Source organism: Balaenoptera physalus, assembly GCF_965194825.1.
Source record: "Balaenoptera physalus genome assembly, chromosome: 4".
NCBI lineage: Eukaryota > Metazoa > Chordata > Mammalia > Artiodactyla > Balaenopteridae > Balaenoptera > Balaenoptera physalus.
The window spans coordinates 77,012,623-77,036,171 of record NC_138891.1 but is presented as its reverse complement, the minus strand read 5'-3'; the positions used below and the strand labels follow the sequence as shown (position 1 = coordinate 77,036,171).

The 23,549-nt window shown below is 45.6% G+C and overlaps 1 protein-coding gene and 1 pseudogene across 5 annotated transcripts in view; one reads left to right on the top strand and one right to left on the bottom strand.

Annotated features, from left to right (window-relative positions):
• Positions 1–23,549, bottom strand: part of MYLK (myosin light chain kinase) — a 270,332-nt gene that overhangs the window by 199,621 nt on the left and 47,162 nt on the right. For 2 of the 4 annotated variants that reach the window (XM_082460944.1, XM_082460943.1), the window contains exons 2-3: positions 18,025–18,183; positions 9,199–9,288 (exon numbers count right to left, since the gene is read on the bottom strand). The exons of 1 other annotated variant lie outside the window; for it this stretch is intronic. The gene's annotated coding sequence lies outside the window, so the exon portion shown is untranslated. The remainder of the gene's footprint in view (positions 1–9,198; positions 9,289–18,024; positions 18,184–23,549) is intronic. One more of the 4 variants, XM_082460942.1, reaches the window with a different exon arrangement.
• LOC309660574 (large ribosomal subunit protein bL34m pseudogene) lies at positions 675–2,232 on the top strand (annotated as a pseudogene). The gene has a single exon. The product of its transcript is annotated as a large ribosomal subunit protein bL34m pseudogene (transcript).

Genomic DNA, 23,549 nt, shown 5'->3' with positions numbered 1-23,549 from the left:
GAGAAAAGACAGCCTCTCTGGTGTACAACAGAAACTAACGCAGTATTGTGAAGCAATTATACTCCAATAAAGATCTATTAAAAAAAAAAAAGAATGAAATTAGAACACTTCCTAACACCATGCACAAAAATAAACTCAGAATGGATTAAAGACTTAAATGTAAGGCCAGACACTATAAAACTCTTAGAGGAAAACATAGGCAGCACACTCTATGACATAAATCACAGCAAGATCCTTTTTGACCCACCTCCTAGAGAAATGGAAATAAAAACAAAAATAAACAAATGGGACCTAATGAAACTTAAAAGCTTTTGTACAGCAAAGTAAACCATAAACAAGACAAAAAGACAACTCTCAGAATGAGAGAAAATATTTGTAAATGAAGCAACTGACAAAGGATTAATCTCCAAAATATACAAGCAGCTCATGTAGCTGAATATCAAAAAACAAACAACCCAATCCAAAAATGGGCAGAAGACCTAAATAGACATTTCTCCAAAGAAGGTATACAGATTGCCAACAAACACATGAAAGGATGCTCAACATCACGAATCATTAGAGAAATGCAAATCAAAACTACAATGAGGTATCACCTCACATGGGTCAGAATGGCCATTACCAAAAAATCTAGAAACAATAAATGCTGGAGAGGATTTTCTCCAAAAGGGAACCCTCTTGCACTGTTGGTGGGAATGTAAATTGATACAGCCACTATGGAGAACAGTATGGAGGTTCCTTAAAAAACTAAAAATAGAACTACCATATGACCCAGCAATCCCACTACTGGGCATATACCCTGAGAATACCATAATCCAAAAGGAGACACGTACCACAATGTTCATTGCAGCTCTATTTACAATAGCCAGGACATGGAAGCAAACTAAGGGTCTATCGACAGATGAATGGATAAAGAAGATGTGGCACATATATACAATGGAATATTATTCGGCCATTAAAAAGAAACGAAGGCCACCGGACGGCTTGCCGGCGGCAGACATGGCTTTCTCGACCAGATCGGTGGGTCGCCTGTTGGGGCCAGTCAGTAGGTCAGCGGCGCTTTTGGGGGGCAGATGGCTCCAGCCCCAGGCCTGGCTGGGGCTCCCCGATGCCTGGGGACTCCCCGCCGTGCAGCAGACCCGGGGCAAGGCGCGCGGGAACGAGTATCAGCCAAGCAACATCAAGTGCAAGAACAAGCATGGTTGGATCCGGCGCTTGAGCAAGCCAAATGGCGTCCAGGTCATTCTTCACCGCATGCACAAGGGTCGAAAATCGTTGAGCCACTGAGCAGCGCGACGCTGCCGGCTGGACCCCCTCATTAAAACATTTTTCCTCGCTGACGACTGGGACTCGGACGGACATGAATCCTCAGATTTCGGGGTTGGCCCAGGGGAAGAATTGTGGGATTAGACTGGAAGAGGGAGTGGGAAGTCAGACCTTGCCAAATGCCTTTTTACGCTTTTGAATTAGGAAGAATTTCGAACATGTGCATCAGTCCACAGAATGGTACAGTGAACGCCCTTGTAACCCAGTACACAGCTCTACCCACAACCTATGCTGCCCTCTCCTGAGGTGCAAATCTCGGGCATCAGGTTATTTCTTCTGTAAATATTTCAGAACTCACATCTCTAAGATAAGGGCCCTTTAATACATATTCACAAAGCTTTTCACAGCTTAAAAAAAAAAAAAACAATTCCTTCATGTCATTAAAAATCTAATAAATTTTCAAAAAAAAAAAAAAAAGAAACGAAACTGAGTTATTTGTAGGGAGGTGGATGGACTAGAGTCTGTCATACAGAGTGAAGTAAGTCAGAAAGAGAAAAACAAATACCATATGCTAACACATATATATGGAATCTAAAAAAAAAAGAATGGTTCTGACAAACCTAGGGGCAGGACAGGAATAAAGACGCAGATGTAGAGAATGGACTTGAGGACACGGGGAGGGGGAAGGGTAAGCTGGGACGAAGTGAGAGAGTAGCACTGACATATATACACTACCAAATGTAAAATAGATAGCTAGTGGGAAGCAGCCGCATAGCACAGGGAGATCAGCTCGGTGCTTTGTGACCACCTAGAGGAGTGGGATAGGGAGGGTGGGAGGGAGGGAGATGCAAGAGGGAGGAGATATGGGGATATATGTATATGTATAGCTGATTCACTTTGTTATACAGCAGAAACTAACACAACATTATAAAGCAATTATACACCAATAAAGATGTTAAAAAAAAAAAAGGCTTCTCTGGTGGCGCAGTGGTTAAGAATCCGCCTGCCAAGGCAGGGGACACGGGTTCAAGCCCTGGGACGGGAAGATCCCACATGCCGCGGAGCAACGAAGCCCGTGCACCGCAACTACTGAGCCTGCACTCTAGAGCCCACGCACCACAACTACTGAGCTCATGCGCCACAACTACTGAAGCCCGCACGCCTAGAGCCTGTGCTCTGCAACAAGAGAAGCCACTGCAATGAGAAGCCCGCACACCGCAACGAAGAGTAGCCCCCGCTCGCTGCAACCAGAGGAAAGCCCGCGTGCAGCAACAAAGACCCAACACGGCCAAAAATAAAATAAATAAAACTTAAAAAAAAAAAAAAAGGCAAAGTCCACAGAAAAAAAAAAAAAGAAATGATGCCATCACACCCCCAACCCCGGAGTGGAGCAACTCATTCCTGGAACATCAACTATACTCAAAGATCTGGGGGAAGCATTTCTATATGAGAACCAATGTGTTCACATTGTTGTACCAAATGACAACTATAAGTTGATTTTACAAATTACCCTAAGACTTCAAAGAAATGTGATGCTTTCTGCAAGCTGCTTCAGGCTACACCCCAAGCCCCTACCCTCAGAATACTAGTTCTTTCTCCACTTCCTTGGGGATGGCAGAGTCGGAGAAGCACTACTCCCACCCAAATCCTGTATCATAGAAAGGAAACCTCAGGTCCAGCCAAGTGAAGTGACCGTGAACCACAGTATCTACTATTACTAATAAAAATAATCCATTTACTGAATGCTTACCAGGAGCCAGGTACTCTACTGAGAGTTTTACTTAAGTTAACTTTCATTTTCAAAGCAACTCTATAAGAGGTATGATTTTCACTTTAAAGATGAAAAGAAGACTCAGAAGTTGAGCAATATATCCCAAATCGCAGAGCTAACAATGACAGCTACTTCTTATCAGCTGGATTTGAACCCAGGCCTTTGACTCCAAGGTTCAGAGCCTTGGTGACAATGTCACACTGTTAGTGATGCAAGAGGGAGGAGCTGGGAGTGGGTTGGAGTCCAGGGTGCTGGTGTCTTGTGTCCTAGATTATTGTGCACAGCCCCAGAACACAAGGGAGCCTTAGCTTACCCTCGGCCTATCAATAAGAAAACTGAGGCTCAGAGAGAGGAGCCCAACTTAAGGCCAGAGCCACCAAATTTCAGAGACAGGATCTGCTAACAGTGGGCTCTGGGGGAGTATCCTAACCTCTCTGGGGTTAGAAGACCTCTAACATCCCTCCTGGATGTACCAGTTATAACCTGACTTGCACATCGTGTCAGCCTTTGTGAGCCTGAGCACCTGCGGGGGCCTCATTCACTTTGGTCTGCAGACAGCAGCTCTGACAAGCTACCCTTAACCTCCCACCAGGGGGCTGGATGGGGGGGGGCGTGCTAAGGGAACTCGTTTGACAATTGCCAGTCACTCCTGGTTCTTAACCGATCAACCAGCCTGCTAGTCATTAGCTAAGCCCTGTATGCCAGGAAGCAGAATGTATACACAGTAGCCAAAAGCCACAGCCACAAGCACGCACGCCCTTCTCAGCAAGGAAATTCCAGAAGTTCATTCATTCCTGTGGTTCGCGTCTATAAGAATCTTCTTCCAGATCCCAACTTCTTAGGTCCCTGGTGTTGTCTAAAAAGCCTACTCCACATCTGGACAAAAGCATGCTGAAAAGATGCGACTCTGTTGTGACTACTTAGAATATTTACATTATCTGTGGTATCCATGTTGATCGCCTGAGCCAATCAAGCCAGGTTTATCAACACCATGCTCCCAGCAGGGCAGGAAGAACCCCGGCTGAAAGGTCAGAACACACAGTCTGTCCGCATACCCATCACTGTGTGTTTACCAGCTCTGTCACGGACCCCATGGGGCTCTGTGTGTTAGGAGGAAGGGAGCAGAACATCAGGGGGTGAAGAGACAGGAGTTAGAAAAAGTCGAGACTCAGGGAGCAGCTCTGGAAGGGTCAGCACTCCTCACTTTGGCCTTGAGGAGGCCTCTGGACATCAGGAGCCATCAGCCTGCTGGGGAAGAGCCCCACCCGAGAGTAGACAAAGGCAGCTCACGGCCGCCTGCTTGCTTCCTCCCCAGCCCAGCCCAGCCCCTCAGCTCCCACCCACACTGTTGCAGCTCCTGAGCATGTTGCACATTCTAGAGTCTCGCCTCCAGCTGTGGCTCTTTAAAGCTGAGCAACTCGAGGTTCACACAAGCCCTACCTGATGTTCTAAGCCTGTCCCGGCTCCCCCCGCAGCTGCTGACTGGGGAGCCCCTCACACCTCTTCTAGACAGGCTCCGGGACCCAGGATGTTGGCTGGGGGTGGGCAGGCCCCCGCCTCTCACCTTCCCTTTCGTGCTCCTTGAATAGGCAGGAGAAGCCACTCAAGCACCAGGTGTGCAGGCCCTCAGCTGTCCTGCTGTCCCCTCACGCTGGGCTGCGGCTCAAGGCCCTTCCGCACCACACCTGCCTGCCTCCCCTCCTCCCTCCCAAAGGATGCCCTCTGCTTCCCTGTCTCGGCAGGCGATTAGGGATGTTGCTGAGAACATCCAGTTCTTAACCACTTGTAACAATGGACGATAACAGAGAGTGACGCATTTTCTCCTGTAAGGACTTTTCCCACCAATCATGTCTCCCTCCCTTCCTCCTCAGGTGTCACTGAAGATACTGACAAGGCTAACATGTGTCTCTTCTCCTCTCCCACCCCAAACCTGCTCTGGAGGGGCGCTGTTGAGAAAGAAAATGGTGACCCCCGGGAACCCAGAGGAAAGGGCATGGAGAAAACTGATGGGCAACGGAGAGCACGGTGCATCAGCAGGAACACTGCCAAGTGCGACTGACCCTCCGGAGAGAGGACCGAGCTCACAGGTGTCAGCTCAACTGGCCCCAGAGGGGAGGAGAGGGCCCCTGTCCCTCCAATCTTCTCTTGGAAACAGGGGGCCGGCAGGAAAATCAAAGGCTACCCCATGTGTCAGCTGGGCTCACACCTGGCCAGGGGAGCACAGACCTTGAAGACAGGGGACTTGGAATCCTATTGGGGAGGCCAGATCAACAAAGGAGAACAATATAACCACAGGGACCAGGAAAGTGGGATTGGAAATAAAACAGCTGGCGGGCCCTGGCCTGTTCACGGGACTTGGTAAACCCTTCATGTTTCCCACTCCTGAACCCCACAGTTCGGCACCCTGCTCGGGACACTCAGCCAACACAAATCAGCAGTTCGTTTCTTAGCATTTGCCTAGAGCGGAGCATGGGCCCAGCATTTATTGGGTGTTAAGTGTTCTCTCTCCCCCGCAGTAATAAGATGGGTACAGGACTCTGAAGGGCGGTACGTTGTTTACCATCACTGCAAAGCTTTGAAATGGCCATCCTAGTTAGAACATTTTCTCCAGGGCAATTTAGGTAAGCTTCCACCCCATGTACATAGCAGCCAACCAGCTAGGCCTCTCCAGGTGTGGTAGATTAGGCCAAAAAAGGACTACTAAATGTGCTTATCCACACCAAATAGACCTATTAAGTTAATAAGGCACTTCTAATTATTCTAATGAAATAATTTCTGATTCATGCTTGAAGTAAGAATCAGTTTTACTCTCACTCTGGTTTTTTATGATTACTCAATTCGGGATTTTTCTGAGAGAAGGCAGTCCCCTGGGACTTCCTAGAGTCCAGTGTTTGATGGGGGGAAATTATTTATACTGAAGAACTCTGCTCCCCCTCACACCTGTTAGCTGGGGCTTGGTTCCATCTCCCCGATGGCTTTGTTCCTCTTGGTCTCTAGGCCAAAGTGAGCTTCTGGGAAGCTGCAATTTGGCACAAGTGCGTACTTGCTTGGGTGTCCCCTCTCTCAGCTGATCTTTGCAGGTTCCTGGCAAGTCTCTCTCTTAGTTGAGACAATGCTCCCCCCACCACCCTCTTCCCGCACCTCTTAACTAGAAAAATAAAATAATATCCAGGTGCCAGAAGGTAATTTCTTGCTTAAGCCCAGGAAAAGCCAAAGAGAGCTAGCTTATCCCCACATTTGCCACCTGCAATGCTCAACCAAACAACAGGACAAACCATCTATGAAAGATCGAGCTATCTCTTCACTTCTGCGATCCCTGAAGCATTTCTCTGCCTGGTCGTGCGCACAGTGAGCTGCAGCTGTATGGCTTCCCCATTGACCGGAAGCCCCTCTGAGCTGAGACCGTGAGGAGATGCTGCCTAAAGGACGTCCCTTGAGTCTGCTCCCCGAGTCCCGCGATGTCCAGCTGGGCATCTCTGGGCGCTCGGGGTCAGACCAATCCTCCTGTGGGCACAGGGGAGGGGCCTCCTCCACAATTGCACTTTTCTTGCAAGCTGAACCTAAGGCTAGGCTCCCAGGCTGCATCACAGATGGTCAGCTTGGTGCTCTGCTCTGAAAGGGGGTTCCTAGTAAGGCAGCCTTGACAGAGCCAATGGAACACGGGGTAGACACCAAGAAAGAAACAGAGCCCCCCCAGGCCGAGTTCTTGTTTGCTTCAAGTTATATTCTACCATTTCAATGTATTTCTGCACTAGCCATATATAGGCTTTTCTATTAAAAGTCAAGAACTTTTCTAGGGAGAACTGCTCCCAGGTACACAAATAGGAGGACGGCTCAGCTGGCAAATTATCTCTTCTCACCGTAGATACTCTTCTGCTCAATGAAAAATTTAACGGTCATGCACTCAATTTGTGGGATAGGTAAGGAAGGATGGAAGTGGAAGAGGAGCTCCTGGGTCAGAGTGAAATATGAATTCTAGCTACATGCTACGGCAGCTTAGGAATAACCACTGTGATCATCCTACAACTAATCAGGAAGCAGAGCTATATTCAAATGGGCCACTTCTCCATCAGGCCTGGGCCTGCCTCAGCATCAGGGAATCTTAACTCACCAGCTCTTATGCACTAGAGGCAACCAGCAGAGCAATTACCATCAACCTAGACTGTCCTCCTCCTTCCTTTTCAATAACTAGGGTGACCACATGACATATTACCCAAACCAGGACTCTTCTGAGAGTGAAGAGAGGGACTGCTAACACTTGTGCCGGGACTGTCCAGGGGAAATAGGATGTGTGTGACCACCCTAATCACTCCCACCATCTCCCTAAGTCTGGATGTGACACATGACTTCAAGGATGTTTACCCTGGCCACGTTCACTCTGTTCTGGCCAGGCTTGTACTTCACATGCCCTCAGTCCAGGAAACTGTTATGTTATTTCACGCACTGGGTTATATTTGGACATGTTCTCATATCTGTCCTCGCTCCTTTTCTAGACCATCAGTGTCTTAGTTTCTGACTTGTTTTTTTGAACTACAGTTGATTTACAATACTGTGTTAGTTTCAGGTGTACAGCAAAGTGATTCAGTTATATATTTTTTTTTCAGATTATTTTCCATTATAGGTCATTATAAGATATTGAATATAGTTCCCTGTGCTATACAGTAATCCTTGCTGCTTATCTATTTTAGGTACAGTAGTTTCTATGTGTTAATCCCATACTCCTAATTTATCCCTCCTCCCCTTTGGTAACCATAAGTTTGTTTTCTGTACCTGTGAGTCTGTTTTTGTCTTGTATACTGTCTTGTATATAGATTCATGTGTATTATTTTTTAGATTCCACATATAAGTGATATTGCATAATATTTGTCTTTCTCTGTCTGACTTACTTCATTTAGTATGATATTCTCTAGGTCCATCCATGTTGCTGCAAATGGCAATATTTCATTCTTTTTTATGGTTGACTAATGTTCCATTATATATATATATCACATTTTCTTTAACCAATCACCTGTTGATGGCCACTTGGGTTGTTCCCATGTCTTGGCTATTGTAAATTGTGCTGCTATGAACACTGGGGTGCATGTATCTTTTCGAATTAGAGTTTTTGTCTTTTCTGGATATATGCCCAAGAGTGGGATTGCTGGATCATATGGCATCTCTATGTTTAGGTTTTTAAGGAACCTCCATACTGTTCTCCATAGTGGCTGCACCAATTTACATTCTCACCAACAGTGTAGGAGGGTTCCCTTTTCTGCACTGTTTGCTGACTTTTTGCATGAACTTTAAACTCACTCTAGTTCCCTTGTTCCATCCACTTTTGTCATTGTTCATAAATAAATAATATTTGCTGAAAGTCTGGTTGTAAGTATGATTGCAAATGACTTTTTTCCTAACATAAATACTGTCGTTTTTTATATATTTTTCCAGTATTTTTCTATATATGTACTTTTTAAAACAAAATTATACATACACACTATCATTGCCTTCATCTTCATACTTTTGTTCAGGCTAAACCACAATATTTTTCCTGGTTACGGAACACTCTTCCTAAGTCTCATTTTTAATAACTTTGTAACATTCCATCAAGTGGATGAAACATCATTTACTCAATCACGTCCCTGTTATTTACCATTTAGGTTCTTTCCAATTTCACTAAAACAACATCACAAGTCACAATTTCATGAACATAACTTCTCCTTCACTCTAGATTATATCTACTCAAGATATATTTCAAGAATTTCGATTACTAAGTCAGAGTGCTTGAAATTTTTATGGCTCTCAAATCTAGGTCCTCTTAAATTTCTGTCAATGTACTACCTGGGGTGACTCATGGCTCCCCAAATATTTTGCTCTCCTTCCTCAGCCCCAGTTTGATCTTGAGCTCCTTGATCTGGTGCCAGGGCCCAGGTATGAGCCAGGTCCAGGGATTCCTGCACAGTTTGAAGGGATGTGCACTTAGATATCTGACCAAGTGAGGCAAGGCTTGGGAAATGAGGCAAGTATTGAGCAAGACAGGGAAGGATCCCACCCCAAGGAGTCATGACGTTCAAAACAACTATTGTTATCAAGCAAAACATGGGGCCTCTGCTCTCTCTCCTCTGTAATCCTGCCAGTGGGGGCAGCCCCGGATGCCTCTGAGACTTTTCTACCCAGCTGAGTCCTACCTTAACCTCAAGGTATCCTCTTCTCTAAGGCCTTCCCAGCAGGATTTATGACATAGGTTCTTGAGCACAGACTCGGACAAACTTTCCAATCTGTGATAAAATACAGAAAATGAGGACAATACGTGGAATTTTTCATAAAGCTCATTGCACATAGTTTAAAAGGCCATCCTTTAATCTCAGTTTATGTCCTTCATACTTTCTTGGAATTAACGTATTCTTTCATTTATGTGTAAAATTGTCCGTGGCTTTGTTTAATTAGTAGTTCGTTTATTTATCGCATATGTTTTGACACCTCACTACCTGCCAGGTGCTATTCTAGACCCTAGAGACAGAGCAGCAAACACAAGAGACAAAGGTGCCTGACAACTAGCTTTTCTGATTGTGATATAAGTGCCTGACAGGTAGCTTTTGATTGCTGAGGCCTCCACTTCAAAGACAGCCATTTCGAATAAACACACTGCCAGCTACAGGACTAGATAAAGAGCCAGGCCACCCCAGCCATGAGGTTCCCTTTTTTTAGAGAGAGCTCTGGTGACCTAGATAACTGACCGTTCAACGGTTTTTCCTTTCCTGTGCTTTAATTCCTGCTTTTATGCTTTAAATTCCCCCATAAAGAGTGAACACTTGAAACCCTAGGTCCTCCAACCCTCGACTCCAATAAAGGCAGAACCCCAGGTCTGTTCGATCTCGTGCTCTCTCTCCCTCTCTTCCCCCACCCCTCGCTGTGTGGCCCCGGGGAGGCCTTGCACCCTCAGGGACCTGCGAGCAATAAGCCTTGTCTTTTCTAAGTTCCCTGATGGTTGTTACTGAGCGGCGTCTTGCAGTCTTAATAAGAACCACAAGGGTCGGTCCAGCCACAACATTGGCTCCAGGTGGAAAAATGTCTGTGGGGGGCCACCACAAGTAGCACGGCCCAGGGGAGTGCCCCCAGGCGTCTCTAGCTTACAGGATCACTATCACCAGGCCAAGAAGGCCCTGAAACAGCACCCTTGCTCTGACTGTGGAGGCTCTGTCTCCGCAGCGCCCTGGAGGGTGGGGGGAAGGGCTCAGGTTTGGACGTCGTTGTATCTCCATGGTGGTGTCCTGCACAGTCACTTCTTATTAAACACTTGCTGGGGACAGGGTTTTATAAAGACACTGACACTCCCTGGAGCATTAGTGGGGACACTTGTGTGCCCAGCAGAGGGCCTGTGGGCAGTTTTTAAAAGGGCGTGAGATCAACCAACTCTGGGGCCACGGTGCCTGGCTTCCAATCCCAGCTCTGCTGTAGGACCTTCAGCAAATGCTTTCACCTCTCAGCCTGTGTCCTCACTTGTAAAATGGGCAGGATTGTAACAGTACTTGCTTGAAGAGGCTTGAAGATGGAAGCCCTCCACACAGTCCTTGGCACACCAGAAGCCCTCAATAAATGTGACCTAGTTGTAGCAATAACAATAGCATCAACTGGGTGCTAAATAAACCAGCTAATAGGTGACTGTGTCAACATTAAACCAGGTGAAAGGTCACAGCCCAGAGAACTAAACTGAAATTGAAGATACATTTGACGGGCCAGAAATATTAAAGATATAACAGGGAAAATTAAATTTGTATATGAAGGAAGAAAAAAACAAACTGGCCAGACTGTCTCTTCCTTCTCCACATGCCAATGATAGAAACTGATAGAATTTCATTTATGTCAGTGATAGAAACAGGGCAAAATGCTCCTACCAAATCCAGGTTTGTTCAATGATGGGCACATGCCAGAATTCAACCACAAATGGCCACGATGAGTTGAGGGGAATGGAACTAGGGAATAAACACACGAGTTCAGGGACTTTCCTAAAGTATGGACATTCCACAGACAGATAATTTCCAGTGCCACACAGACCTTCGGAATTTAAGAAATCTGAGGGAGGGTGGGATGGGGTAGAAAACAGAATACTGGCCACAACGAGCAGCAGGACAAAGGCCCAAGTTTGCAGAGGTTGCTCTTAGCTCTGTGATTGAAATGCAATGCTGTGCAAACTTAATATCGGCGGCTCAGATAAAATAATGTCAGCAGACTGGATAATTAAAGCTTTTTGGCTCATTTCTTTGTTCTCTTGCTTTCCGGAGGGAGGTGGATAGAAAAGGAGATGGGTCCAGGAAACCAAGAATTCCTCAGAGTTTTAAGTGTATTTTTAGTTACTCCTGACATCTGGAATAGCAGAGACATTATTTCGGGATCAGAGATCAGATTCTGATCATGCCCTTTACATGGGGCTAAACATCACTCTCTAAAATCCTTTGATGAGAATGTACTTATTGCAAAGATACGCGCAGGCTAATTGAGACCACATGTAGGGTGTCTGTAGCTTCTGACAGAAGATGTTTCTGGCTGAGTGGAACAGATGCCATCAAACCAGTTGCCACCATTCCTGTTTTTCACCATCTTCCCAAATTCCTTCCTGGACCTGCATCGGGACCAGACCTGTTCCACTCAGGACTGGAGCTGCCCAAGACCAGGGAAGTGACCACGGGTCCACAGCCAGATCCTTACAGAGCAGCAATGGACCCAACTGCCTGGTCCCACTTGCTTTTTAAAGCATGGGCTACTCGACAAGGAAAGAGTAAATCACAAAACCACAGACACAGTTAAGAGTGCACGGAGATCTTCGAACTCAACCTCCCATCCAGTAGAGGAATGCTGTTCTGCCCCAAACTGGGCAAGGGTGGGACTGATATGTTTGTGGACAATTGCCAGGACCTGGCTGAGCCATGAGGCTGGTGATTACAGGGATGGAACCAAACCAGTCAGGGTGGAGGGAGGACTTAGCCAAGATCCTGGTGGGTCCCTCTGTAAGAATGCCGGGAACTGCAGGACTAGGGATGCATCTGAGACTAACCCCTCCAGCCCCCTTAGGGCAGGCTGGGGTTCCCTAGAGTTAGAACTCCCCCCGCCCCACTCATGCAGGAACCCTCTCTGGGCATGTCTGACAGGGGAAAATGCTCAGAGAGGGGACAGGAAGGGGTGGCTGGGGAAGGAGTTCCGGTCACTGTGTACAGCAGGGTCTGCTGAGCCCTGATATGGCTTCGCCTAACTGGACCCAATTCTGTCCCCCGGAGTCACATAAACTCTACCTTTCTACAAGACATGGCTACAAATATCTGAAGACAATCATCATTTATCCTTTATCCTTCTGCAGATGAAACACACTCGACCCTTTCAACTGTTCCTACTTGCCATTGTTTCCAAACCGTTTCACATCCTCTGGGTTCATGCTAGTTTCACCAGGACCCCCTTGGTGTGACCCTGAGGACTGAAGAAAGAACACAGGAGCACAGTGGATAAACCCCAGGTTTGAATCTCGGCGCCATCATCCCCCATGCCTCAATTTCCTCTGCAGTTTCCTCTGCAGCACCTGATAATCTTAGTTATGAGAAATGCATAAGTCAGTTCATAGAGAACTCTTAGAACTGTGCCTGGCGAGGCAGCTGATAAGCAGCTAATTAAGTCTCAGCTATTTCTTAGCACAATGCTTAGCATAAGAAGTATGCAATGCATATACAATTCCTGCAGCTGATACTCCGTTACTCACCAGCTTTCTTACTCACAAAACAACAGTACCACCTCTGAGCTTTGATGAGGTAAGTTGTGAGAAGTCTCCTGGTCAGTGCGTGGTGCAGAACAAGCAGGCCATATACACTAGCTTCCTTCCCCTTTGTACGGATGCAGCAGCTAGGAGCCATTCTCTATGGGTCTCTCATGTGCTGTATATCCGGCAAGCACAGGCACTGACTGCCTTTGCTCCAGATTATCTTTTCAAGAATATTTGTATCATAAACAACCTTGGAAGAAAGAGTGTCTTCCTTTGGAGCAAAGAACAGGCACGCTTATTGTCCATTATAAAAGGTCTGAGTTCCCTAATCTCAGGATTTCTCTCCACTGTGTGGGCAGGTGTCCCCCTATGGAGATTGGAGCTCAAAGAACCAGTGAGAGAAAATGCTGGTTCTCTGGTCACTGTCATTGTTGTGAATCATAAAGTTCTGTCCCTAACCCATGGAGCTCATCTTCTGCCAGCATTCATGAAACCTTGGCAGCAAACTCACTAGCTTGCCAGTTGGTGAAATCTCAGACCCTCCATAGTTATTAAAGACAACCTAGAGAAGAGACAGTGACAAAATAACCACCCCCTGACCCCTACAGTAAAGATCTTAAACTATCATCAACCTTATCATAGTCTATCTACACTTAGCTGATTTTCTAAAAATTCTAAGTGAATAATTTTTATTTATTTCCTTATTTATTCATTTCGATTTTCATCTTCTTGATTTTAATCGAAAGTTCCATTCATTTGAGGTGTTTTCTAAAGCTTTTTTGAGGGGAGACATCTTTTGAACTTGAAAGTCCCCCTTTCCAGTGCCTTTGTCAGAGGTGCACAGATCATAGTCTCTCCTCCTGTTCCACTCACTTCTCCCACCAGACCAGGTAGACCCTCCTTCTAAATCTAGGTTCTCATCCATAGCATGAGACACCAGTTTGAATTGTATAAAACTCTTGACAAGTTTCTACCTTCATTCAATTTGTGGCTAAGAGCACGGTGAGTTCTACAATCATCCCAGGATGCTCTTCGTTCTCCCCTTACCCTTTACTGAGAGCACTGGGTGAGCCTCTATATTAACACCTCCACTTCCAAAAGGTAGAGATGTGTGACCTATGGGATGTGACACAGCTGAAGATCAGCAGAACACCAGCTGGTGTAGTTAGGAAGAAGAGGTAAGAACACCCACGTCCTGCTGGGAAATCTGGCCTAAAACCACTAAGGCTGTAACCCAGAGCAAGTCGAGATCTGAGAAGGCAGCTGTGTGAATGGGGTAGGGAAGTGCAAATACTGCCCTGTATGTGCTTCAGACTCATCTCCGGCACTAAGAAAGACAGGGGCACGGTTAGGGACAATGTTATGAAATGCAATTTCAACTCACCCCAGGTAGCTTAGTAGGAGGCCGGTAGATATGAAGCTATCAGTGGTTCCAAATTTTCTTCAGACACCGTAAATTAGTGGGACAAGATCTTTACTCCCATCCTCTACCACTGCCACTACCACTGTCCCTCATTTTCAGATCAAGGATTCATGCACGTGATAAACTCTAGCTCACAGGTACCCATTGACTATTCAGATAAGCAACCAGTGATTTTCATCCTTTTGTCCCTTGGGTACTTTCTTGCATTTTATAGGTACCCTCCCTCTCCACCACAAAACTGGGTATATCTGGGTCTCAGCATCTGGCATTAAACTATAACATGATTCTTTTCAAAAATAAATAAAAATAAGTGAGCCAATAAATCTCTTGAACTACAATGCTTTTTCTCTTATTCATCATTTTAAATTAAGGGGGTTTTATTTTTAGATTTTACTGTCTGAAGATTTCTTACAATATTTTTAAGCATGACTGGGTCTACCAAGATCTCAACATCTGGTCATAAGTTACTTGCAGAACTGTGGCATCGTTTTCTTTCTTTTGAAAAATAATTAATCTGTGATGGCTTTAATGGATATCAAATGAATAAAAACAGCTTTCATCTTAACATAGTTTCAGCAGTAAGCTTGGGCTTTATCAGGCCCCATGATCAAGGATTACCCAGGAACGTTTAGTAATTAGGTTCCCAGGATAACTCCAGGGGATGGATCCTTGGCTTGCAGGCCTATTACCAGCTTAAACTCTCATCCCACACCCCAAGTCTCCCTTGTGTTATAGAGGGCTCTCAACTTCTGGTCCTGCCTCCTCAAGGTGGCCTCCCATCTCTTCAAAGCTCTCACAGTGTCCCATCCAGAAACTGCTTCTATGCTTTCCTATGATCCAACAGTCCTCTGGTTTCATTATGTCTGTGTAAGAGACAGGACAGGATCCAAATCTCATCCCAGACTCCCGATTGTCAGAAAACTCATCTCTCTACCTACGCAGATTAACTCCTAATGTATCCAACCCTTAGGGGGTTTTGAGGCTGTTCCACAACAGATTGTCCCCAGTCAGAGATGGCCAGACCTTCACACCTGGTTACCCCCACAGGTACAGATCAATAAAACCCAGTCAATGGAATACTACTCAGCCATAAGAAAGAATGAAATAATGCCATTTGCAGCAATATGGATGGACCTAGAGATTATCACACTAAGTGAAGTAAGTCAGACAAAGACAAAGTTCATATGGTATCACTTATATGTGGAATCTAAAAAATGATACAAATGACTTATTTACAAAACAGAAACAGACTCACAAAACAAACTTACAGTTAGAAAAGGGGAGATAAATTAGGAGCTTGTGATTAACAGATACACACTATATATAAAATAAACAACAAGATCCTACTGTATAGCACAGGGAACAATAGTCAATATCTTGCAATAATCTATAATGGAAAAGAATCTGAAAAAGAATACACACATGCAGGACCTCCCTGGTGGCGCAGTGGTTAAGAATCCGCCTGCCAATGCAGGGGACACGGGTTCGAGCCCTGGTCCGGGAAGATCCCACATGCCACGGAGCAACGAAGCCCGGGTGACACGACTACTGAGCCTGCGCTCTAGAGCCCGTGTGCCACAACTACTGAGCCTGCGTGCCACAACTACTGAAGCCAGAGCGCCTAGAGCCCGTGTTCTGCAATGAGAAGCCTGTGCACCGCAATGAAGAGTAGCCCCCGCTCGCCGCAACTAAGACCCAACACAGCCAAAAAATAAAAATAAATAAATAAATTTTTTAAAAAAGAAAGAAACATTTGCTAAAGGTCCCTGCATCATCTATGAGGGGCCCACCATCTCAGACTTTAAGGGACCCTGGAGAAGGGCACCGAGTTCTGGACAGCCTCTACACCGACCAGGTTAACGGCTGTGCTCATGAGGCCCCGTTTCCTCACTAAGGAGGAAAAAGAGTACTGGATGATTTCTGCAGCCCCATCTGCTCTAGGTTTTACAACAGAAGTTTGACTGTCCTCTTTTCCTCATTGCAAACTTCCCTGTCCTGAGCATAAAGCTGGTAACTACACAGAAAGGGCTTCATGCACAGCCCTCTCAGCACCAGAGGCTCTACCTTCAGCCCTATTTTAGCTGAGGCAAACCTGCCTTTAAAATAAAGCGACTTGCGTTAATTTCTCCATCCTTTGATCTTCTGCCTCTGCTGCTTCACAGTCATGGCTTTAAGCCTTCGCCTTCCAAGGGAGCCATGCTCAGACATACAGTGTTCACTTTGATCCAGCCTCCCCTGAATACTAAAATAATGCCTCCCATCTCAGATGCAGGTTCTGTATTTTCTTTCAGGCAGCAGTAGGACACCACTACTTTTTTTCTTTATTAGCCACCTTAGAGTCCAACCTCACTGTCATTTTTTTTTAATTCCTTTAAAGTTACAGGATTTATTTTCTTAATGAAAGAGCAGCCCCTACATACTTTTTTTTTGCCTTTCCAAGTAGTCTAAGAGGCTACTCTCTCACTTCAGTGATGGGGCCATAGTTCAAAGCAGCTTTAGAACCATGGGGGAAACAATCAGTGCTATAAAATCACAGGCCACGCTTCCTTTCACTAATTCCTCTTTCCCTTCCTCTTCCTTCTCACACTCTTTGCTTCACTAGAATTGGTTGTGGCCCCATCCGCCTCCTTTGCACTGAGAGTGAACAGATGGCCCCCTGGCTGACACTGGTTGAGGACCCCTGACGTGCTAGAAGCCTGAGGGTCAGCATGGTGGCAACAGAAAACCCATCTCCCTCACTGGCTAAAGCTGCAAAAAGCAATGAATCCCGCCCCCCCTCAAATAACACATAGGAAATCCCAAAAGATCACCAACATGTTTGAAATACTATTGAGAAATATATTTCAGAATATTATTTGAAAGATTATTCACTATTGGATAGCTGCCCAAAGAAGTCCCCATCTGAACACTCACTCTATGTTACCCTAACACAGGACTTCTCACTGAGCAGAGTGGAGATGACCACGTCTGTGCAGCTCTTGGTCAGCACCCGGAATAGCTGGGCCCCCATTAACATGGAATTCTACCTGTGCGCCAACCCCAACAAGGTCTACTTGCCAAGGAACCACAGGGTCAAAGGGGAAATCAAAACCGAATGGAGGGACTTCCCTGGTGGCACAGTGGCTAAGAATCCACCTGCCAATGCAGGGGACACGGGTTTGATCCCTGGTCCGGGAAGATCCCACATGCCTTGGAGCAACTAAGCCCGTGCGCCACAACTACTGAGCCTGCGAGCCACAACTACTGAGCCCATGCATCTAGAGCCCGTGCTCCGCAAGAAGAGAAGCCACCGCAATGAGAAGCCAGTGCACCGCAACAAAGTGTAGCCCCGGCTCGCTGCAATTAGAGAAAGCCCATGTACAGCAATGAAGACCCAATGCAGCCAAAAATAAATATTAATTAATTAATTAATTTCAAACAAACAAACAAACAAACAAAAACAAATGGAGTTCATCACAGCAGCCTCCTGGAGCAGTGGAGGAAGAAGTTTGGGGCAGTTGGGAAGCTGGAGCACCACAGTTTGGCAGTACGAATAGCTTCTAGCAGAGGCCAGGGCACCCAGCAGGCACTTAATCAATCTTGATTCCTGGCTGGCTCCACCGATGGCTCCCACTGACTTGACCAGTTCTAGAATTCCGACCGGCTAAGTCAAGGTCAACAGATAATGCTAAAGCATGCTGACTTCACCCCCACCTGCCTGGGCATCTGGCCAGGTGTCATCTCACCTTGAGGGCTGTGGTCCCTCCCGGATGGCCAGGAAGGCACACAGTTCTTCCCCTCCGGCAGCTCCTCAGGGTGGACTGAGGGGGAGGGGTCAACAGCACAATTTAAACTCTGCCCACTCACCAATGTCTCCTCTGCTGTTTGCTGTGGTAACTGGGCTGAGAGGACAAGGAAAGAAGTCCTGGAGGTCTGCCTCACCGTGGGGAGCCCTCAGCCGGGACACTCCTGAAGTGTTCTGGACTGCAGCAGGGGCAGCCGATCTGGCAGCCACCTGGCCGGTGCCTGGCGGAAAGGAGGACAGGAAAGCTGAGTCAGGGACAGACACGCAACAGGGAGCGGGCGCGGCAGCTGGAGGACCTTATCACCGGAGAGGCTGGTGGAAATGCCCCAAGGACAGCAACAGTTGCTTTTATGACCACGTGTGGGGGGCTATGGGTTTCGAGTTCAGGAACAATGGTTACGAGGAGAACCAGAAAGGTGCTTCCTTCCTCCACAGAGGACAGATGCAGGAGAGCCAGGGAGGATGGCGCTGGGGTGAGGGTGCAGGGTCTGGGGAGAGGCCCTAGCAGGGATGAGGGAGGAAGGACACCCGGCAGGCCTGTCAGGAGGCCACTGGGGTCTCTGGAGGGGGCCGGCTCCTGGGTAGTCAGGGGCCCGGCTTTGGTGACACAGCCAGGGGAAGGGGATGCCCACAGGACAGGGAGAAAGTACCCACACCTGGGAGAAGACTGTCCTCAGGAATGAGTGAGCCCCCGCCCCCCACTGTCCCAGGACCCAGCCCACGTCCCACGCCCCGCAGAACCCACATGTAGGCAGCCCACGGCGCCCACCCCTCAGCCTGGTCCAGGCTCCTGAAGTTTACCCCTTCTCCCCCCTTCACAAACCTGTTTCCCTCCAGCAGCAAATCTCATATATTCCTTAAGAGGGAAACAAATACTTATATCAAGAGTATGCGGTAAATCCGTTCTCTCAAAGGAACAAATGACTTGTCTCTGAGCCCATTATGCGTTGCCCTTCCAGAAGGTGTATTAGTAAAAGATTCTTTGTAAACCCAAAGGAAATCAAATGCTCATGATGGAATTTCAGCAGAGGAACTTCCAGGCGGAAAGGTCCTTACACATCCCTTCCATCATACAGGAGACCTAGGGGGTGGATGCTCAGTCTAGGGTGGTGGTCCCCCCTACTTTGAGGTGTACATTGAAGAAGAAATGGGAGTGACTGGACCCTCTAAAGAGGGGTGGGATGGGGTGGCCCTTACAGGGCCGCAGCTAGACGTCCTTTCCCACCTGAACAGGGAGCTCCAGCAGAGAGCTAATCCCGAGGGTGCCAGCCCCACCTGAACCCACTTGCTGCTGGGAACCTGTGTGGCCACAGGACCAGGTGGGAGCTGAAGCAGGATGGTGTTCCTATAAGTAATGGTTTCTGCGTCTCTCATGGCCTAAGCCAGTCGGTCCCAGCGGAACTTCTCTCCACCCAGCAAGCTCAGTCCATCCGCTGCCCCTCTACTCAAGGATTCTCCACCCTTGGTAAAGGGCTCAGGCACCTGTGGCTTGACCCTGACTCCACCTCCAGCTGGAGCACACGTGGCACCTCATCCTCACCAGCCACTCTTCCGCGGGCTGCCAGCAGGAGGCACCTCCTGGTCTGCTGCTCCTCCGGTGCCTCAGGCCCGCATCCCACCCTGTGCCCACAGGAGCCGGGGATGCTCTGCCACGCCCATTCTTTTGTCCAGCGGATTAGGCCACTTCCGGCTATAATCCTTTCACAGCTCAACCTGCATCAAGGATTGTTTCCAAAAGGACCCGAAGTCACTCACAAGAAAATACAAAATTAAGCTGATTATTTGAAAACTAAAACTGTATAAAAGCTGATAATATATGCAAAATGGTTTTCTAATTTTACAAACGTATCAAGCATTACATCTGTCCCCTAAGTTTCATGACACTCATAGTAAAAAAAAAAGGAAACAGAATGGGTCACATAATTCTCCTTGTTGTGAGGATGCAAAGGCACTGCATCAACAAACAGTGCTAATCTCTACAGAAGGGAACTGAACATCACATGAACGATTCTACCCATAGGGTTTTCAGAAAGAAATGCTCACTGTTTGGCCCCTTTTTAACATCACAACTTATGAAAGTAAGAAAAATATTAAAACATGACTTGAGATTTTTGCAGGGAACTAAAGCAATGTCATTTGGGCAGGGGCCTGGAAGCTTAAATACAAGACACAGTGGTTCTCAGGGCACCTCACCACGCATTCTGCAGCAAAGAGGGGAAGAGGAAGGTTCGAGGGGGAGGGGCACTGGGAAATGTGGTGGGATTATTAATTCCCATATGACTTGGGGGTGGGAGGACAAGAATGCTAATATCCTACATTAAACAGAATACTCATTATAAAGAATTATCTCATCTAAAATGCTAATAGTACCCCTGCTGAGAAACAGTGGAAGGGGAATCAGTAATTAGCATGACTCTTCTAATGCCTTAAATACCAATTAAATCTTCACAGAGAGTTGACAGCAAAGACTACAAGAATGTCTGCTCTGGGAGTACAGATGAAGGGGGATGCAGGCTTCTGATGTGTCAGTCCTGCTGGTGGTGACATGCAGATCATTTTATAAGGGGATTGGAGCCTGATGAGTACTGTTGGCTAGAGAGAGAGCTGGATGATGGTGAGCTATAAGCATGCCTGTGGAAAGGGACAAACCTCTCCCGTTTTTTATTTCTTTATATGTCTAAATGAGGACACAGCTGGGACATCAAAACTGCACATCAACACATCACAGGAGAAACTAGTCTACAGCACTGGTTTTCAAAGTGTGGTTCCCAACTAGCATCACCTGGGAACTTGTTGGAACTACCCCACACCGGCTGAATAGAAGTAACTGAGCGTGGGTCCAGCCAGGTGTGTTTTAACAAGCCCTCCAGGTGAGTCTGATTCAGGCTCAAGTTTGAGAACCACCAGTCTAGAAAGTTTAGGGCTGAACATGGCAATTGGTCACCAGAGATATTTTAGAAATGCTGGCTCACCCCTGTGCAGAGTCTCTATTAGACTCTGAGAGGGAGGGGGATACTGCAACATGTCTGTTGCAGGCAAATGATCAGAGGCAGAGGATCTGAGAGGGAAGACCTAAGTGATGAGAAATGGGAGCAAAGAGTGAATTATCAAGGGCCAATTTAAATCTCAAGTCAGATTAACCATGCTAGAAGGATTTTTTTTTATTGAAACATAGTTGATTTACAATATTATATTAGTTTCAGGTACACATAGTGATTTACAGCATTTACAGCATAGTGATTTAGTGTTTTTATATATTCCATTTAAAGGTATTACAAAATAATGGTTATAATTCCCTGCGCTATACAATATATCCTTGTTGCTTATCTGTTTTATACATAGTAGTTTGTATCTCTTAATCCCATACCCCTATCTTGCCCCTCGCCTCTTCCCTCTCCACACTGGTATCCACTAGGTTGTTTTCTACATTGGTGAGTCTGTTTTACTAGATATATTTATTTATTTTTTATATTCCACATATAAGTGATAACACAGTATTTGTCTTTTTCTGTCTGACTTATTTCACTAGCATAATACACTCTAGGTCCATACACATCATTGTAAATGGCAGAATTTCATTCTTTTTTATGGCAGAGTAATATTCCATTGTATACATCTACAGCATCTTCTTTATCCATTCAACTGTTGATGGACATTTGGGTTGCTTCCATATCTTAGCTATTGTAAATAGTGCTGCTATGAACACTGGGGTGCATGTACCTTTTCAAATTAGTGTTTTCATTTTTTCCAGATATATAGCCAGGAATGGAATTGCTGGATCATATGGTAGTTTTATTTTTAGTTTTTTGAGGAACCTCCATACTGTTTTCCATAGCAGCTGCACCAATTTACATTTCCACCAACAGTGTACAAGGATTACCTTTTCTCCACATCCTCACCAACATCTGTTATTTGTAGACTTTTTGATGATAGCCATCCTGACATGTGTGAGGTGATAACTCGTTGTTTTGACTTGTATTTCTCTAATAGCGATGTTGAGCATCTTTTCATGTGCCTATTAGCCATCACTATGTCTTCTTTGGAAAAAAAGTCTATTCAAGTCTTCTGCCCATTTCTTCTTTGGATTGTTATTTTTTTTTATATTGAGTTATATGAGCCGTTTGTATATTTTAGATGTTAATCCCTTGTTAGTTGCATCATTTGCAAATATTTTCTCCCATTCAGTAGATTGTCTTTTTGTTTTGTTGATGGTTTCCTTTGCTGTGCAAAAGTTTTAAGTTTAATTAGTCCCATTTGTTTATTTTTGCTTTTATTTCTTTTGTATGAGGAGCTAGATCCCCCAAAATATTGCCACAATTTATGTCAAAGAGTGTTCTGCCTATGTTCTCCTCTAGGAGTTTTATGGTTTCATGTCCTACATTTAGGTCTTTAACCCTTTTTGAGTTTATTTTTGTATATGGTGTGAGGAAATGTTCTAATCTCATTCTTTTACATGTAGCTGTCCAGTTTTCCCAGCACCACTTATGGAAGAGACTATCTTTTCTCCACTGTATATTCTTGCCTCCTTTGCTGTAGATAAAGTGACCACAGGTGTGCTGGTTTATTTCTTGGTAGAAGGATTTTGTTTTTAATCAAACTTGTACTCCTCTTTGAATAGCCAATACATTTACATGATTCAAAATTCAAAAGATTCAAAGCGTATGCAGTAAAAGGCCTTTCACCCTCCTCTGCTCCTAGGTACTCAGCTCCAACTTCCCTTCCTCAGAATCAGCCATGTCATCAGTGTCTTCTAGGGATATGTTATAAAAATACATATGTTTTTGTCCCCACTTTCTTTCTTAAAAACAAATGATAGCATATGACACACTCTGTTTTGTACCTTGCTTTTTTCACTTAATATATTTTGGGGATTATTCCATATTAGATACATCAAGAACCACCTAGAAGACTTCCAAGTATCTGGAAACATACAACACCCCAGAGACATGTGTGCCTTCCCTAAAGAGAAGGAGCATCTGCTAGGCATTACATGATTCCTGTGGATTTCTTAGTGAACCCCCTATAGAGAAATTGTCCTGAAATTCTCGGTTTGGAGAACTCTCCTCAGGCCCTACTTATATGCTGTTTTATAACAGAAGGAGGTAATGTGGAAACTCTGAGGTCATTAAAGTCCAAGAATAACACTACCAGATAACATTAGCAACTAGTGGGTCAGACACCCTATGATACACAGTAGAGGAAAACTTGAACACTGGAGAGAACTTGGAACAATGAGAGGACTTGGAACTTTTTGTCTGTAAGACTAATAACCATAAAACACATTTTATCTATAGGAATTCACAAAACACATTAAAGGATAAAGACATGAACTAGTGAAGAATACTTAGGTCAGTTTTCAACACTTAGAATCAGATATATAACAGAATAAAATAATATATATATATAATCTCTATCCTTCTACAAGCTTCAGTTACAGTAACAGTTCCTTCAGAACTACTTTTTGTTCTGTCTGTCCTTCAGCACCATCAGTAAGATTAGTGATGTTGAGCACATTTTCATATACCTATTGGCCACCTGGATGTCATTTTTGGAAAAATGTCTATTCAGGGCCCTTGCTCATTTTTTA